This window comes from Pan troglodytes, chromosome 17 (genome assembly GCF_028858775.2).
Source record: "Pan troglodytes isolate AG18354 chromosome 17, NHGRI_mPanTro3-v2.0_pri, whole genome shotgun sequence".
Lineage (NCBI taxonomy): Eukaryota > Metazoa > Chordata > Mammalia > Primates > Hominidae > Pan > Pan troglodytes.
The window spans coordinates 34,600,654-34,617,978 of NC_072415.2; the positions used below are offsets into that span (position 1 = coordinate 34,600,654).

The 17,325-nt window shown below is 41.0% G+C and overlaps 1 long non-coding RNA gene across 2 annotated transcripts in view; it reads left to right on the forward strand.

Moving 5' to 3' along the window:
* The window catches only part of LOC104003108 (uncharacterized), a 110,311-nt gene that overhangs the window by 68,803 nt on the left and 24,183 nt on the right, over positions 1-17,325 (forward strand). Inside the window, exon 8 of one of the 2 annotated variants that reach the window (XR_010152059.1) lies at positions 6,984-7,236. The exons of the other annotated variant lie outside the window; for it this stretch is intronic. This is a non-coding gene — a long non-coding RNA (uncharacterized LOC104003108). The remainder of the gene's footprint in view (positions 1-6,983; positions 7,237-17,325) is intronic. 2 annotated transcript variants of the gene reach the window in all.

Below are 17,325 nucleotides of genomic sequence, written 5' to 3' on the forward strand. Positions count from 1 at the left end.
GCTTTCTTTAATGAATTGTCTTTGCACCTTTGTCTAAAGTCAATCGGCCATATTTGCGTGGATCTATTTCTAGGCTTTCTATTGTTGCCCATTGATTTATGTGTCTAGCTCTTCACCAATACAACACTGTCTTGATGATTGTCACTTTAGAGTAAGTCTTAAAATAGGTTAGTGTGAGTACTCCAACTTTGATCTTCTTTTTCAAAATTATTTTAGCTATTCTAGTCACTTTGCTTTTTTATATAAGTACACGGATCATAGGTGTACAGTTTGCTTAACTTTTGGAAAAGTGAAAATCTCATGTAGTTACATCCAGATCAACACTGTGTATTATCAGCATCCCAAAAGTCTATTTCATACCCTTGGTAAGTTATTACCTCTCCACTGCCCACTACCCACCTTTGCCCATAGAAAACATTAATTCTGACTTCTACACCAAAGATTATATTTGTCTATTTTTGAAATTTATACAAATGGAATCATGCAATATATTCTCTTGGATGTCTGTGAGATAAGACATCTCTGAAATTCATCCTAATTATTACACGTGGCATAGTTTGTTTTTTGCATTGCTGACAATAGTATTAATTTTTAATAATACACCCTAATTCATGTATATATTCTGTTTTAATAAGAAATTTGGGTATTTTTAAGGCCATTAGAAATATTGCTGCTAAATCAAACCACAATGAGATACCATCTCATACCAGTCATAAAGGGTATTATTAAAAAGTAAAAAAATAACAGATGCTGGTAAGGTTGTAGAGAAAAGGGAATGCTTATACACTATTGGCAGAAGTGTAAATTAGTTCAACCATTGTGGAAAGCAGTGTGGCGATTCCTCAAACAGCTACAAACAGAACTACCATTCAACCCAGCAATCCCCTTACTGGGTATGTAACCAAAGGAACATAAATCGTTCTACCGTAAAGACACATGCACGCATATGTTGATTGCAGCACTATTCACAATAGCAAAGGCAAGGAATCAACCTAAATGGCCATCAATGGCAGATTGGATAAAGAAAATGTGGTATATATGCACCATGGAATACTATGCAACCATAAAAAAGAATAAGATCGTGTCCTTTGCAGGAACATGGATGGAGATGGAGGCCATTATCCTTAGCAAACTAACACAGGAACAGAAAACCAATACTGCATCTTCTCACTTATAAATGATGAGAACACAAAGAGGGGAACAGCACACAACTGGGGCCTGTTTGAGGGTGGAGGGTGGAAGGAGGGAGGGATCAGAAGACATAACTATTCAATACTAAGCTTAGCACTTGGGTGATGAAATAATCTGTACAACAAATGCCTGTGACACAAGTTTACCTATATAATAAACCTGCACATGTACCCTTGAACCTAAAATGAAAGTTAAAAAAAGAAATATTGATGCTAGAACGTATTTTTACATATCTTAGTGAATATATGCATACATTTCTGTTGAGTTGCCTAGAAAAGAAATCGCTGGGTTATGGAATCGCTTATGTTTAGCCTTAGTCTATATTGTCCAACAGTTCTGCAAAGTGACAGTCATAAATGTAGTCAGTAAATTTAGTCAAGTTTAGGATCATAAGTTTGTATTAACTTCTCTTTAAATATTTCCAGAATCTGTAGTGATAGCCTCTTTCTTGTTTTTAGTATTAGTCATATGTTTCTCATTCTTTTTTTTCTTGATTAGTCCTTGCTAAGTATTTATTAATTTTAATAGTATTTTCAAAGATTTGTTGCCTTTTTTTCTATTAGATGATTCCTTTCTATTTCAATAATTTTTGTTTTTATTTCTATTTTTCTCCCACCTACCTCCTTCTTTCTCTTGGGTTAATTTGCAGTTTTGCTAACTTGATGTGAATACCTGTGTTAGAGATGGTAAGTTTTTTTTTTCATTTCTAGTTTATGCATTTAAGACTACAAAATTCCCTCTAGCCTGTCTTTACTTGCAATAACATGTTTTCATCTAGGGTCATTTTCCTTGTGCCATTGTTGTTGTTGTCCCTTCTTGTTAAGTGCTCATTTGAAACTGTCTGCTCAGCCTTTATTTTTGAAAGCTATTTTCCTTGTGTACACAATTCTAGGTTGGCAACAATTTTCTTTTAGCTCTTTAAAGACATTTTTGTTCACTGTTTCTATTGAAAACTCAGCCATAGTTATATTGTATCTTTCTGAACATCATGTGTCTGTTTTCTGTCTCTTTATAAGATACTCTTTTTAGTGTTTGTGGGTTAGCTTTATCTGTATTTATTTTGCTCAGAATTTCTAGAATTTCAGTTTACTAATATCTTTTGCTTGTTTTGGAAAATTCTCACAATGTCTCTTCTGTTCAATTATCTCTCTCCTTTATAGACTACAGCTACACTTATGAAAGTTATTTTCATCATGTTTCATATGCCTCTTAAGCTCTTTTTCTGTGTTGTTTATTCTTTCCATTTCTCTGAAAAGTATCAACCTGAATATTTTCTACTGATATACATTCCAGATCACTAATTTTTTCTTCTGCTATATCTAATGTGCTTTTAAATCCAACTGAATTGCCATCCAAGTGAATTTTTAATTTCAGTGTTGTATTATTAAACTCTGCATTTTCTGATGATGTTAATGGATTTCAGTAGTTCGATGAAATTTTCCATCTTTTTGTCTATTTTGATTATGTTATTTATAGTTATTTGAAATTTTATGTCCAATAATTTGAACTTAAATATTTGCTTTTGAGCCTGTTTCTAAAGTCTGTTTTTTTAAACTGTTGTTTTTGGTAATTTGATCTTGTATTCTGGCATGCTTGGCAAATGTGACCAAATGGCAGACATTATAATGCCTGCCAAAAAATTGTAGATGCTATGGATGACATCTGCCTGTAGAGAGGATTTACTTTTCTTCTGACAGGCATATAGACCACAGGAAGATTATCTTGATCTATTGGATTTGGATTTCAGATTCAATATGAGGGTTTGTGAGAACTGGTCTTTTTTAGGTTCATCTTTATTCCTAGAGCCTATCCCTTCAAGGAGCTCAAGTGTGAGCCTGGTATGTTTATTAGAGATTCTCTTTCTTGGCAGGCTATGAACTTCAATTTTTTTCCAGCACCATGAGACTACTGAACTGTCTGCTTAGATTTTTAGCTTCTTAGCAGCTGCTTTTTACTTGTTTTCTTGGCAACTTGCCTCACACATGTGCAGCTAGAAGTTGGAAAATACCTCAAGGAAAAATTGCACATATAATACCCACTTTCCATCTCTGCAGTTAGCTTTTCTTTCAGATCATGAGTCCTCAAGTTGTAGCATCCTTGGTAGCCCTATCCACCAATTTTCAACTCCCCTGCCAATGAGACTGTTAGAAACTCTTGGCTGCTGATCTTTGTTCAGCATCTATGTTCCACAAAGCAAATTGGCAAATGCCCTGAGGGTGGCAAGTAGAAACTAGTGTAGTGTTCACTTCTGTCTGTTTTTCTTCTTTCCAGCATTTTGGTCTTTCAAGATCGAGGGACATTTGGAAGATATAATGGAACTCCCACAGGAAAGAGTTTATGTAGAGTAGATTGCAAGAAAACTCAGGGATGATGGTGAGGATTGAGTGGCAAATAGAGGAAACATTTCTAAAATTACAGAAGTTTCAGCTAGATGAAGCCTGGGAAGGGAGCCTCAGGTAAATTCACAAAAATGCCCATGAGAAAGAAAGAATCAGTTTTGAACATCTGCTTGGCCCAAAGAGTAAAAAACCATCTTAGGGCAGTCCTAATTTACATAAGGGAAGAGTTTTCTTATTCCTTTTTTTCCTCCCCTTTTCCCACACTCCAACCTATACTGAATTAGTAACAACAAATAGATAATGTGAACGAGAGTCAGGGAAAAAAAGAAAAGAAGTATCCAATCCTCCCTTCCCACTAAGATGCCAGCCTGCATTGTGTTTGTGTCAAAAGTAAACACAATATCATGGAATTGCCTATATTCTAAAATAATTCACTAGGTTTTGCCAACCCTGCTTCCAGTGGGTAAACAATTGTATCACTGAAGCTCAGGTTCCAGTTGGCTGTCCGTGGTGGCTGTATGGGGGCCCTTGGAATGCAGTTTGAAAGACAGAATGGTTCTTAAGTCTTAAAGCCCCATCCTGCCTGCAGAGGAACCTTGAAGAACAGAATTGAGCCCAATATGCTGATAGATTCTTTTCTGAATTCTAAACTTTTTCCATTCTTGCCTTTTTAATTCTATCTCATTTCTAAGCATAGAATAAATATAGCACTGAAAAAGGTGTTTGTGTCCCAGTGACAAATATAATCCATGTAATTGTTAAACGGGAAATTCCAGAATCCCCCTGTGGCCTTGCCTTCTATTAGGCAGGAAGAAGCATTCCCCCAAAGACAGACTTGACTAGAGCCTCGTGTCCCCAGAGGGCCTCACTGGAAGTTAGTCTTTGGAAGTTCTAGCATAAACATACTCCCACCCACCTGGCTCATGTACAGGCCATGAACAACTTGGCTTTTCTTCCCAGTAGAGCAATTTCTGTGTGAGTCACTTGTCTCCTTATTTGGGACTTTCTGCCTCAAGGGACCTTGAAGATCCATCCAATACTGTACTGAGAATGCACTCAGCAAACAATGAACAATAGAAAACCTACGAAAAAGACAGTCCCCTCCTCCATGTGGGCCTGGTACTTAGTTCAATGGAAACCAATAACCTAGGCCAAAGTAACACACAGATGCAAACACACAAGGGAATATGTTAGAAGATGAAAGTTTGTCTTTCTGAACAAAGAGACTCATCAATTCGGGTCTAGAAAACACAGTGTCCCAATGCTGGGAAGTCTTGGGCATTCTTCCATAGGAGCAGTCATAATCCCTAGACCCAACCTTCGCTGGAGCTGCTGTTGGAGAGCTGCCTGTTATGTACAGAATGGACACACTGCATAGAGCCAACACTTGAGAAGGCTAAGCAAAAAGACACAAGAGGGCTCATGGTGGTAGATTGGAGCATACAGGCAGTGGCCTTTCCTATAAGCATCCTTGGCTTGGTCCCAATGTCCTTAGTGAAGGTTTCAAAGTTTTGTCCTGATGCATTGGCATATCACAAATTATTTGGCTCTCTGCCTATTTTCAGATCACCATCATGGAGGAACTTCACTGAACAAGAAATATATCCCTTCACAAGCCAAGTACAGTAAATGAGTTTTTATGCTTGTGGAGTATTTTTAATATTGTGGGATAAGAAGGGCCTTTCCTTTTCTATCTTAATTTTCTGACTATGCAAACCATTATTAGTATCTTGGGGCCCCTGGAAATAGCTAAGGTCCCTATTGGTGCTTCCTTGACCATGGACCCACTAACATTTATCTGTCTAAAGTGAAAGGTATCTTTAATGATCCCAGCTGACATTTATTCAGTGCTTCTCACTCAGCTATCCCAAAGAGCTCTACAAGCTGATTTACGGGCTGTCCGCAGAGTGGAAGTGAATGGTAATGACCACAGTGATGATGATGGTGATGGATCACCCAGGCTCTGGTATTTGATATGTCATGTTGTTTCTGGGGCGTTTCCAATTTCCTGAACTTCCCAGTGATTAGAAGCGTAAGAGAGTGCTCCATCCATTTCATCTTGCATTTCTCAGTGGAGATGACTCTGATTGGAGCCTTGGGAGGCCTTAATTCTCGGTCCCCCTTATACAAATTTTAGTAATGAGCAGAGGGCAGACATTTTGCAATGCTACAAAGTTTGTCTGCATCTCTCCTCTTACAGAACATGGAGATGTGCACTCACCTCCTCTTTTGGAATGCCCTCAGCCACCTGAAATTCTCTGGGGCTTTTCTGCTCCATGGGGAAAAGGGAGGAGGCAGAAGCCAGAAGCCAGGATAAACTGTCAGTTTAGAAGGTTTATGGTGACATAATCAGGCACAGTGCTTTCTAATTTTTTTTAAGCCATAGGAAGCCCTGCTCCCTTTTCAAACAAAATCCTTTAGGGCATCAACATGTGAAGCAGATAAAACTGAGCTGTTCCACCCTAATCCTTCACCCTCACCCCACATCATGGTGGCCCCTGGGACCTGGATGGAAAACCTCTGGCTTCCTGGGGTTCTGGGCTGTGATCTGTACATAGGAGACCTGAATTTCTTTCTAGGGCTCCTCACAGACTTTTGAGTAAATTATTGACTATCTATGTGTTCTCTTTGTTCCATCTCTAAAATAGAGACTAAACAGTCTTCATTGAATATTACCATTGAGGCTTTTAAAGGTAGGGTGTAAATATGCCTGAACTGTAGTAATAATAGGGACAATATGATTTCAGGCATAGTTCTGAATGCTGTCCTTTATAACCTAATTTAATTCCTATAACCTCTCTATGGGGCAAGTACTATTAAATATTATTATCTCCATTTTAAATGGTGGAAACTGAGGCACAGAGAGGTTATACAAATTTCCCAAGGTCACTCATCTTGTAAGTGTTGTAGGCATGATTCAATACCAGGCAGCCTGATGCCAAAACCCCTTGATATGAACCCCTGACACTTGGTTTTAAAACTTGTTAGCATATTAGAATTGCTTAAAGAATTTAAAAAATTTCAGAAGACCAAGAAGTACCCTAGGCCAATTAAATTACAGTCTCTGTGTATGGAATATTAGTGACAGCATTTTTAAAAACTTCATTTATGGGTTGTGTTGGGTCCCCCCAAAAAGATATGTTGACACCCTCAACCTTGATACTTAAGAATGTGACCTTATTCCTAAATAGGTCATTGCAAGATGTAACTGCTAAAGTTAAATGAAGTCATATTGGAGTAGAGTGTGCCCTTAATCAATATGACTGGTGTCCTTATAAGCAGATGGCCGTGTGAAGTTGGGGCCTGGTGAGTTGTGATTGGCCTCTGATTAGAGCACAACATAGCCGGAGAAGAGAGTGTACACAAAAGAAAAGAAGTCCAGAATGGTAGGTGAAGGCAATTTTCTTTGGCTTCCAACTTCCCATCTTCTCCTGCTTTCCCCTATTTTTCTAGTCTCCATCTCAATCTTCTTTGCCACGTCATGCATGCCCTTGAAGCATTAGAATTCCTTAAAGCTTCATGGGAGAATGCCATGGGATGATGAAGACAGAGATTGGAGTCATGCATCTGCAAGCCAAGAAATGTACAAGATTGCTGGCAAACCACCAGAAGCTAGGAGCAGACAAGGAAGGATCCTCCCCTAAAGGTTTCAGAGGGAGCCAGGCCTTGCTGACATCTTGATTTCAGACTTCTATCCTCCAGAATGGTGAGACACTGAATTTCTGTTGTTTTAAGCCATCCAGTTAATAGTATGTTGTTATGGAAGCCTAGGAAACTAATACAGCTTCCTGAGTGATTTCAATGTGCAGACAGGTTTGAGAACAACTGCTATATTTCAGTTTCATTCCTTAAGAACCTATGGTGTGGCTGGGGAAAATCCCCTGTTAGATAATTTAGTCTTGATTAGGGCTGGTGCAAGTCATTTGTCATCCTATGCTAGTACTGGCTGTACCACCTTCTAAGGCATGGGCAGTGTTGACCAGGTGTATTTGAGAAGGAAGATAGTTGGCATTAGGGGAGAGTTAGAGAATCACTCCCAATGCTGCTGTTCACAGGGAAAAGTGTAGTGGTGGGAGTGACTATGGGTACAGAGTAAGAGGTGCCTGGCACAGGAGAGTTGAGGATGGACTGGTGCAGAATGAAGGTTTCCTTTACAGCCAGCACAGTATAATACTGCAAAAAAATGGTCACGGGAGATAGAGCACATTCAATAAGGCTACCTGCAATCTAGTGATGCAGGCACAGGTAAAATAGAGCCCTATGAGAGACCATTAAGGTGTTTGGAAGAAGGGATATTCAAATGCCTCACAGAGAAGGTGATGTTTAGGCCCAAGGGTCAGATTTGATCGCTGATATGGGTGAAGGCTGTTCCAGGCACAAGGAACACCTTGAGCAAAGGTGTGGAAGGAGAACGGGCAGAGTTAGGAGGCTGTTGAGTTGTGACTGGTCTCTGGTTAGAGCATAGCATAGCTGGGGAAGGGAGCTTGGGTACAAGAGAAGAAATCTAGAAAGGTAGATTAAGGCAATTTTCTTTTGGGATTTGAATATCATGATGAACGTTTCTTTGAACTTCACTTTGTAAGCAGAATGGAGTCAACAGAGGCTTTTGATCAGGGAAGAAACCCCGCCATTGACTTCAACGATCTTGATGACATTTCACAGGGGCTTTCTCCTGTGTCTGAGGTGGAAGTGTCTCATTTAATTTTTCCAATGACTTTATGAGATAGGTACTATCATTATCCCAATTTAATGTGTTTAGGAACTGAAACTAAGGAAATTTCCGTTACTGCTGAAGTCACATCATTGGTAAATATGGAAACCTGGATTTGAACCCTGGTTATCTGATTCCAGAGTCTGCAGGCTTAACTGACTTATCACTGAGGGTCTCCTTCATTGGTGTCAAAGAAAAATAGCCACACTGGCAGTGTGAGGCAGGTGGGTAGTGGATTGCAGGAGGAGAGGACAAGGATAGGCCAGCTATAATAGAAAGTGACTTTAGAATCATATGAAATATCTCAAAAGAAGGCCAGACAAGATTTAGCAACTGCCTGTATATTGAGAAATCCCCTGATTAAAGATAGTTTACTGGGAGAAAGATGATACCTTTATTGAACTAGAGAATGCAGGAAGAGGTGTGCATTGGGTGGTAGAAGATAAAGGGATGTTTTTGGACATTTTCAAAAACAAGTACTTACAGAATATCCATGTAGATGTTTGGGAAGTACACGGAAATGTAATTTAGACATAGCTATGCTGCAAGAGATGGATCACTGGACCTGATTCTGAGACTTTACGATTAGGATTGTGGAGACAGTGTAAGTGTGGTGCTTAAATCCATAAGCTCTGGAGCTCAACAGTTGGGTGGAATCTGTAACCAACTGTTTATTAGCTGTGTGTCCTTAGACAAGCCTCAGTTTCTTCGTCTGCAGAATGGGGATGCTAACTCAGATTCATATTTCATAGTACTGTGCAGAGGATGAAATGAGAGGAGCCACGTGGAGCACTTGGCACAAGACAAATGCTTAAGAAACAGGCATTGCATTTGTTTTTGCTTCTTGTAACCCAGAAAGATGCCCCTTGGCAATGCACCTCACTCTTCATCTCTTTTCCCTGCCAAGACCTTTCTGTGTCCACGTTAGAACTTAGTTTTCCTTGTTTAATCTTTCAACGTAGCAGCTTCCTTTTTCTTAAAGCTCAGTTTCTCTACTAACCCAGGATAATTTTTTTTTTTTTTTTTTTTTTTTTTTTTTTTACAGAGTCTTGCTCTGTCATGCAGGCTGGAGTGTAGTGGCGCCATCTCGGCTCACTGCAAGCTCTGCCTCTGGGGTTCATGCCATTCTGCCTCAGCCTCCTGAGTAGCTGGGACTACAGGTGCCCGCCACCACACCCAGCTAAATTTTTATATTTTTAGTAGAGATGGGGTTTCACCGTGTTAGCCAGGTTGGTCTTGATCTCCTGACCTTGTGATCTGCCCGCCTTGGCCTCCCAAAATGTTGGGATTACAGGTGTGAGCCACCGTGCCCTGCCAACCCAGGATAATCTTTTAGTGTTTCCTTTTTTCCTTTTTCTAGACTCAGTGTGGATGTGATTTTCTCCAGTGTAGCCACCTTATTTCACGGAGTTATGTGCCTTAGACTGAGGAGGGGACCAGGCAGCCCACGTTGCTCCGTTCCTCCTGTTACTTTTAATGGTACAGCTTATTTGTTTATTTCACAAGTTACCTCTGAGCATTCTTCAGCAGCAATTCAGGAATTTTCTTTGTATGCCTCACAAGCAGTGTCTGGTATATAACATAGACATATGTAGAACAGATATGAATAATAGTTGCTCTTCTTAGGCAGGATCTAGTGGAATCAGATAACAATAAGAAAAGCCTAAGATTGGTTTCCTACTCTTTTAGTACTAGAAGTGTCTATAACAAAGGAGAGAAGTGTGGAGGAAATGAGTTACTATCATCATTTCAATTATGATGCTAAGAGAAAGAAAAAGTTTTCACCCTCGAGAAAATAATGGACATGTTGTGTGGGTAGGGTCATCTGTCCCTGATGGTTTGGGGGCTGTCATTAGAAACCAGTTTGAAAGAATGATTGTGTGGGTCCCTACAATAGCCTCATAACTGAGGTCCTTTCCAGGGTTGCTCCTTCTTTCAGTCCATGCCAACCCCAAGCATTGCCTCAGTTTTGGCCGGGTGCAATGGCTCATGCCTGTAATCCCAGCACTTTGGGAGGCCGAGGCGAGTGGATCACCTGAGGTCAGGAGTTCAAGACCAGCCTGGCCAACATGCCGAAACTTCGCCTCTACTGAAAATACAAAAATTAGCTGGGCATGGTGGTGTGCACCTGTAATCCCAGCTACTCGGGAGGCTGAGGCAGGAGAATTGGTTGAACCCGGGAGGCAGAGGTTGCAGTGAGCCAAGATTGCACCATTGCACTCCAGCCTGGGCAACAAGAGCGAAAAGAAACTCCGTCTCAAAAAACAAACAAACAAACAAAAAACAAAAAAAGCCAAAAAAAAAAAAAAAAAAACCAACAACAAAAACAAAAACTCAACACTTTATCAAGTTACCCTCCAGCTAAAAATAGTTGTATGACTTCCCTGTGCCTAAAGAAGTGAGTACCAAAGTTTTTTGGTAGTCATCAAAGTGCTCTGCCCTCAGCTCCATCTCATCTCTCCACCCTTCTCTTTCTCACACCCCTTCCATCCAGTGCATCAGAGCTTCTTGCTACTCCTCATTCCCACCTCTATGTGTGGCCTTTATCTTTGTGCTATACACAAATATCCTCCGGAGTCAGCATCCATTTGCTGAGTGATCAGCAGTCCTAATAATTCTCTCATGCACTTTGCCTCCTAGATCAGCCCTACCCACCTGCCCTCCTGGCCCCCTTACTTTCCACAGACCCACAGCTTGCCTGCCTCCTACCCTACCCGCATACTCAAGTTAAAACTTGGATTATTTGCAAAAGATCAATAAGCAAACTAATGAAATACACGTAATTGAAAATAGAGTGTGGTCTGCAATGTTAAACAGTGGGTTGAGGGTGAAGGCTGTGGCCTTTGAGCTTTAGCTTTTCATAGCGTCTGGCTCAAGGTGGAATAGACTTTGTGAGAGCTACAATCTTCTAGGGGCCAAGCCTACATGTCTGGTAATGTAAAGGGCTTTAGAGAGGAGGTGTTAAGAATATCCTCATGATCTGAGAAAGTAGGACTCCTTAAACATTTAATGTAGTAACAGGAAGGAGCTTGAGAGAATCTTGTTCAGTAATTATTTGTGATCCTTCTGACTGCCTATCTGAGTCATTCTATCCACCAGTCAACTGGAATTTACCAGATTTCTCTGATCCTGGTTGTGTTGATTTATATAAACTATAGTGAGTTTCTTTTTGGACACAATGCTCCCTGGAATTAATCAAACTTTGGGTTTGTCTACCATAATCAGTTCGATAGTTGCTTTCTGCCCAAGGATGACTCCTTGCCTTCATTAAATCTGAAGGTTTCAGCTTTTGTTAGCACACACCATCTCAATCAATACAGGCAAGTGCAGCTGTCTCCTAAATGAGGATGTTAAGCCAAGGCCCCAATAACCACTGGTTACTAAATGCTTAATGATCTGCTTTGTGTGTCACAGCACCCTCATCACATTCAGTCTAGGGCCTTGAACCTACCTTAAAAAAATACTCTTTTCTAAAATTTACCCTGTTACTTACCATTTTTATTTTCCTTATTTAAGATTTTGTTATAATGCATCAGCACACTGCACTAGGAAACACAAAGTGGGACCCAAAATTTGGCAGAGCTGAGAACCATCAGCTCCACAGCACCTTCTGCCTTCAAGAGGGTAGCATTTCCTTAATATGGTGCCTATTAGTGCTGTTTACCAAATGTTCTCATCTCTCCTCATTCCAAGTATATACATGATATGAGTGTATTTCCTGACTCCCTTTTTGATGGTATCATGTGACTAGGTTTGGCCAATGAGCTGAAAAGATAAGCAACATGTGTCACTTCTTTGCTGGAGCATTAAGGTCAACATGAGACTCTTCCAGGTTCAATTTTCCCTTTGCTATTGTATCAGCCTGGGTTTTTCAGAGAAACATATATATTGTAAGGAATTGGTTCACACAGTTATAGAGGCTGAGAAGTCCTAAGATCTCTGGTTGGCAAGCTGGAGACCCAGGAGAGATGATGATGTATGTTCCAGCCTGAGTCTGAAAGCCTGAGGATGAGGAAAGCCAATGGCATAAGTTGGAGTCTAAGTTGGAGTCTAAGTTGTAGTTTAAGGCCAAGGACAGAAGACTAATGTCCCAGGTTAAAGACAATGAGGGACCAGGCGCAGTGGCTCACACCTGTAATCTCAGCCCTTTGGGAGGCTGAGGTGGGTGGATCACTTAAGATCAGGAGTTTGAGACCAGCCTGGCCAACATACTGAAACCCCATCTCTACTAATAATACCAAAAAAAAAAAAAAAAATAGCTGGGCATGATGGCGGGTGCCTGTAATCCCAGCTACTCAGGAGAATGAGGCAGGAGAATTGCTTGAACCCAGGAGGCAGAGGTTGCAGTGAGCTGAGATTGTGCCATTGTGCTCCAGCCTGGGCAACAAGAGCAAAACTCTGTCTCAAAAAAAAAAAAAAAAAAAGGACAATCAGGCAGAGAGAGGGCAAAGGCTCCCTTACTCAGACTTTTGCTCTTATCTAGGGCTATCTATCTATCTAGGGCTCAGATTAGATGAGGCACACTCATACTGGGGAGGACAGTCTGCTTTACCCAGTCTACTAGCTCAAACATTAATCTCACTTAGAAACATTCTCACAGATACACCCTGAATAATGTTTGACAACGTATCTGGGCATCCAGGCCCAGTCAAGTCGACACATACAATCCATCCCTTGTCAACTTGGCACCCACATGAATCTTCTTAAACCATACTTAATTTCCAAATAAAGACAATAACAAGGCTATAATTCCACCCAACATGATACAACTATCCTGCATACAACTGAAAACACAGTAACCTCTTCCCCAGAAAAAGACGTAAAATCCTTGAGAGATGTTTACCCTTCTCCTTGATATCCCATTCATGAAATAGTATTACATATAATTAACAATACTTAAATGTTATGATATAAAATCAGTACAGCTTATGCTACACGATAAGGGAATAAGGGAGGAAAGAAAACAAAGATTTTTACTCAGTACACATACACACACACACACACATATATATATTTATATATATTCACAACAAAATAAAAAGAAATACTCATGAAAATTACAGTCCTCATTTCTGCAACTGGTTATGTGGTCGTAGCTGCTGCTTGTAACTATCTTCTTCCACTACCCATTCCGTATTCCTTTGCCCTCTGCAAATGCCTCGGTTAGTCATGGTGTTTCATCTGATGGAGCTACCCAAACCTTTATTCCTGAAGGATCTGGGTTGTTGCGTATTCTATTGACCTTAATCCCAGGGCATGGTGATACTAAGAGATGCCTTCAGCGATCTCCTATATTCCAGACATACTCTTATTTACCTCCATTATATAGTAGCTGCCCAACTGACCCATGTTAGTCAGGATCAGTCACACCAGCCACCACAGTCACTTTCTTCTTTGCTTATTGATTCAAAGGCATGCAGAGTTCCAATTGGCCAGTGGCAGTGTGAATTTTCACACTGGAGTCAGTGTTTTGTCTCCTTTTAGAAGTGTTCCTTCCTTTGGAACTAAGACACCTAGGCTAGCAGAGCATTTTACTACTGGGTCACTAAGGTTAATAGTGAGTGGTGCCACTCCCATTTCTGCCCCTTCATTCCTGAACCTGTGAATCCTGGCTTTGGGAGAAACAGCACCATATATTAGATGCTGATTCAGAGCATGCAGCCTTCAGGAGAATCTTTCCCCAACCCTGCATGGTATTGCCACCTAGCTGGTATAACTGAATCTTCAAAAGGCTATTTTACCATTCTATTAAACCAGCTGCTTCAGGATGGTAGAGAATAAGGTAAGGCCATGAATTCCATGACCATGGGCCCTGGGCCCATCACTGCACATTAGTTGCTGTGAAGTGAGTTCTTCAACCAGAAGCTATGATGTATGGAATACAACGATGATAGATAAGGCACTCCATAAGCCTTTTTGGTGGAAGCATTGTGTGCAGGGAAGGAAAACCCATATCCAGAGTCAGTGTCTTTTCCAATAAGAACACATGTAAGCTCTTCCATGATGGAAGTGATGCAGTGATATCAACTGGCCTCCAGGTAGCTGTCTGACCACACCAGGGAACGGTGCTTATATTGTGGACTCAGTATTGGTCTCTGCTGTTGGCAGATTGGACACTCAGCAGTAGCTGTAGCTTGATTGGCCTTAGTGAGTGAAAGTCATGTTTGCTGAGCCCAGGGATAACCTACATCCCTGCCACCATGGCCACTTTGTTCGTGCCTTATTGGGTCATGAATAGGATGGCTGGGAAAATAGACTGACTAGTATCCACAAAATGGGTCATCCTATCCACTTGACTATTAAAATCCTCCTCTGCTGAGGTCACTTTTTGATGAGCATTCACATGAGATACAAATATATTTACATTTTTTGTGCATTCAGAGAGGTCTATCTACATACCTCTTTCCCAGATGCCATTGTCACCAACTTGCAAATCATGTTCCTTTTAAGTCTCTGACCATCCAGTAAAATCATTGGCTATAGCCCATGAATCAGTATATAATTACATGTCTTGCGATTTCTCCTTCCAAGCAAAATATGCAGCCAGGTACATTGCTCAAAGTTCTGCCCACCAGGAGGATTTCTCTTCACCACTGTCCTTCAGGGATATCTTAGGAAGGGGCTATAGTGGTGGAACTGTCCACTTCCAGGTGGGACCTGCATATCATGCAGAGCCATCTGTAAACCAGGCCTAAGCCAAGTCTTCTCTTTCTCCATCAACTGATTCTAGGGAACTCCCCATGAGGGTGTATGTGCAGGCTGGGAGAGAGAAGGCAATGTAGCAGGAGTGGGCACCATGGGCATTTGGACCACATCTTCATGTCACTTACTTGTGCCTTCAGGGCCTGTTCAGGCCTGATTGTGTATATACCACTTCTGTTTGATGGTGGAGTTCTGCTGTGTATGTCCAACTTTATGACTTGGTGGGTTAGATGAAATTCAGTGCATGATGGGTAGCTCAGGTTGCCTAGTAACCTGGTGGCCCATGTTTAAGCATTTAGTTTCTACTAAGGGCCAGTAGTAGATCAAGAACCGTTTCTCAAAAGGAGAGTAGTTATCCACAGAGGATGGCAGTGTTTTGTTCCAAAATCCTGAGGGCCTGAACTACAGTTCACCTATAGGGGCCTGTCTAATGCTCCAAACAGCATCTCCATTTACCACTGGCACCTCAAACACCATTGGATCTGCTGGATCATATGGCTCAAGTGTCTGAGCAGCTTGCACAGCAGCCTGGACCTTTTGCTGAGCCTTCTCTTATTCTTAGCCTCATTCAAAATTGGTAGGTTTTGGGTCATTCAATGAATGGGGTGGAGTAAGATACTCAAAGGAGGAATGTGTTGTCTCAAAACGTCCAAAGAGACCCACTTGGCATTTTGACTTTTTTTTTTTTGGTTGTAGGGGAGGTCAACTGCAACAACTTATCCTTCACTTTAGAAGGGATATCTTGACATACTGCGCACCATTGAACTCATACGAATTGCACTGAGGTGGAAGTCCCCTGAATTTTTGTCATATTTTTTCCCACCATCTGAACATGCAAATGTCTTACCAATAAGTCTAGAGTAGTTGCTACTTTTTGTTCACTAGGTCCAATCAGCATATTGTCATCAATGTAATAGACTGGTGTGACATCTTGTGGAAAGTAAAGGCAATCATGATCCTTGTGAGCTAAATTATGACATAGGGTAGAGTGTTGATATACTCCTGAGATAGGACAAGGTATATTGCTGGCCTTGTCAGCTGAAAGCAAACTGCTACTGGTGGGCCTTATAAACAGGTATGGAGAAGAAGGCATTTGCCAGATCAATGGCTGCATACCAAGTACCAGGGGATGTGTTAATTTGCTCAAGCAATGACACCACATCTGGTGCAGCAGCTGCACTTGAAGTTAACACCTGGTTAAGCTTGCAGTAATCCACTGTCATTCTCCAAGACACATCTGTCTTCAGCATAGGCCAGATAGGTGAGTTGAATGGGGATGTGGTGGGAATCACTACCTGTCTGGGTTCTCCAGAGAAACAGAGCCAATATGATGTCTCTATCTATATAACTACATCTACATCTGTATATCTATATACATGTTTATTACAAGGTATCGGCTCATACAATTACGAGGGCCGATAAATGCCATAATCTGCCATCTGCACACAGGGGACCCAGAAAAGCTGATGGTGTAGTTCCTGTCAGAGTCCAAATGCCTGAAAACCAGAGAGCCAATGGTTTATATTCCAGTTCAAGTCTAAAGGCCTGAGAACTGGGAATGTCAATGGTGAAGTCCTAGTCCAAAGGCAAGAGAATATCCAGGTCTCTGCTCAATCAGTCATGCAGAATGAATTCTCCATTCCTCTGCCTTTTGGTCTACACAGGACCCCAGTGTATTGGCTCCTGCCCACCCACATTGGGAAGGGCAATCAACTTTATTCAGTCTACCAACTCAAATGCTAATCTCTTCTGGAAATGCTCTCACAGACACACCCAGAATAATGTTTAATGAAATATCTGGACACCTCATGTCTCACTCAAGTTGACACATAAAATTAATGATCACATCACCTCTGATCTTTCAAGCCCTTGATGGTGCACTAATCTCTGTAATTCTTCCAGGAATGCAGTGCAGGTTGAGTATCTCAAATCCGAAATCCAAAATGCTCCAAAATCTAAACCTTAAACTGACTTGATGCTCCAAGGAAATGCTCATTGGAGCATTTTAAATTTTAGATTTTCAAATTTGGGATGCTGAACCAGTATGTATAATGCAAATATTCCAAAATTAAAAACAAATCCCAAGTAAAAAACTCTTCTGATCCCAAGCATTTTGCATAAGGGATACTGCATTTGAATTGCATTTGGTTTACTATTTTTCTATGTAGAGGTAGTTCCAGTGGCTTCCACTTGGCATTTCCCATCACAACAGCCCCCACTTTACAAGTCATGGAGTCAGTGTGGGGATTTTGCCACCTGCTGAGTAGATCTGCTCCAATTATGCATTCTGAAACTGAGGAAAGGCCACAGGATTGGTTTAGGGACTCACTGGATCCACTGTGGGATGGATCTGAGCTAAAACTCCATTTATCACCTGACCTC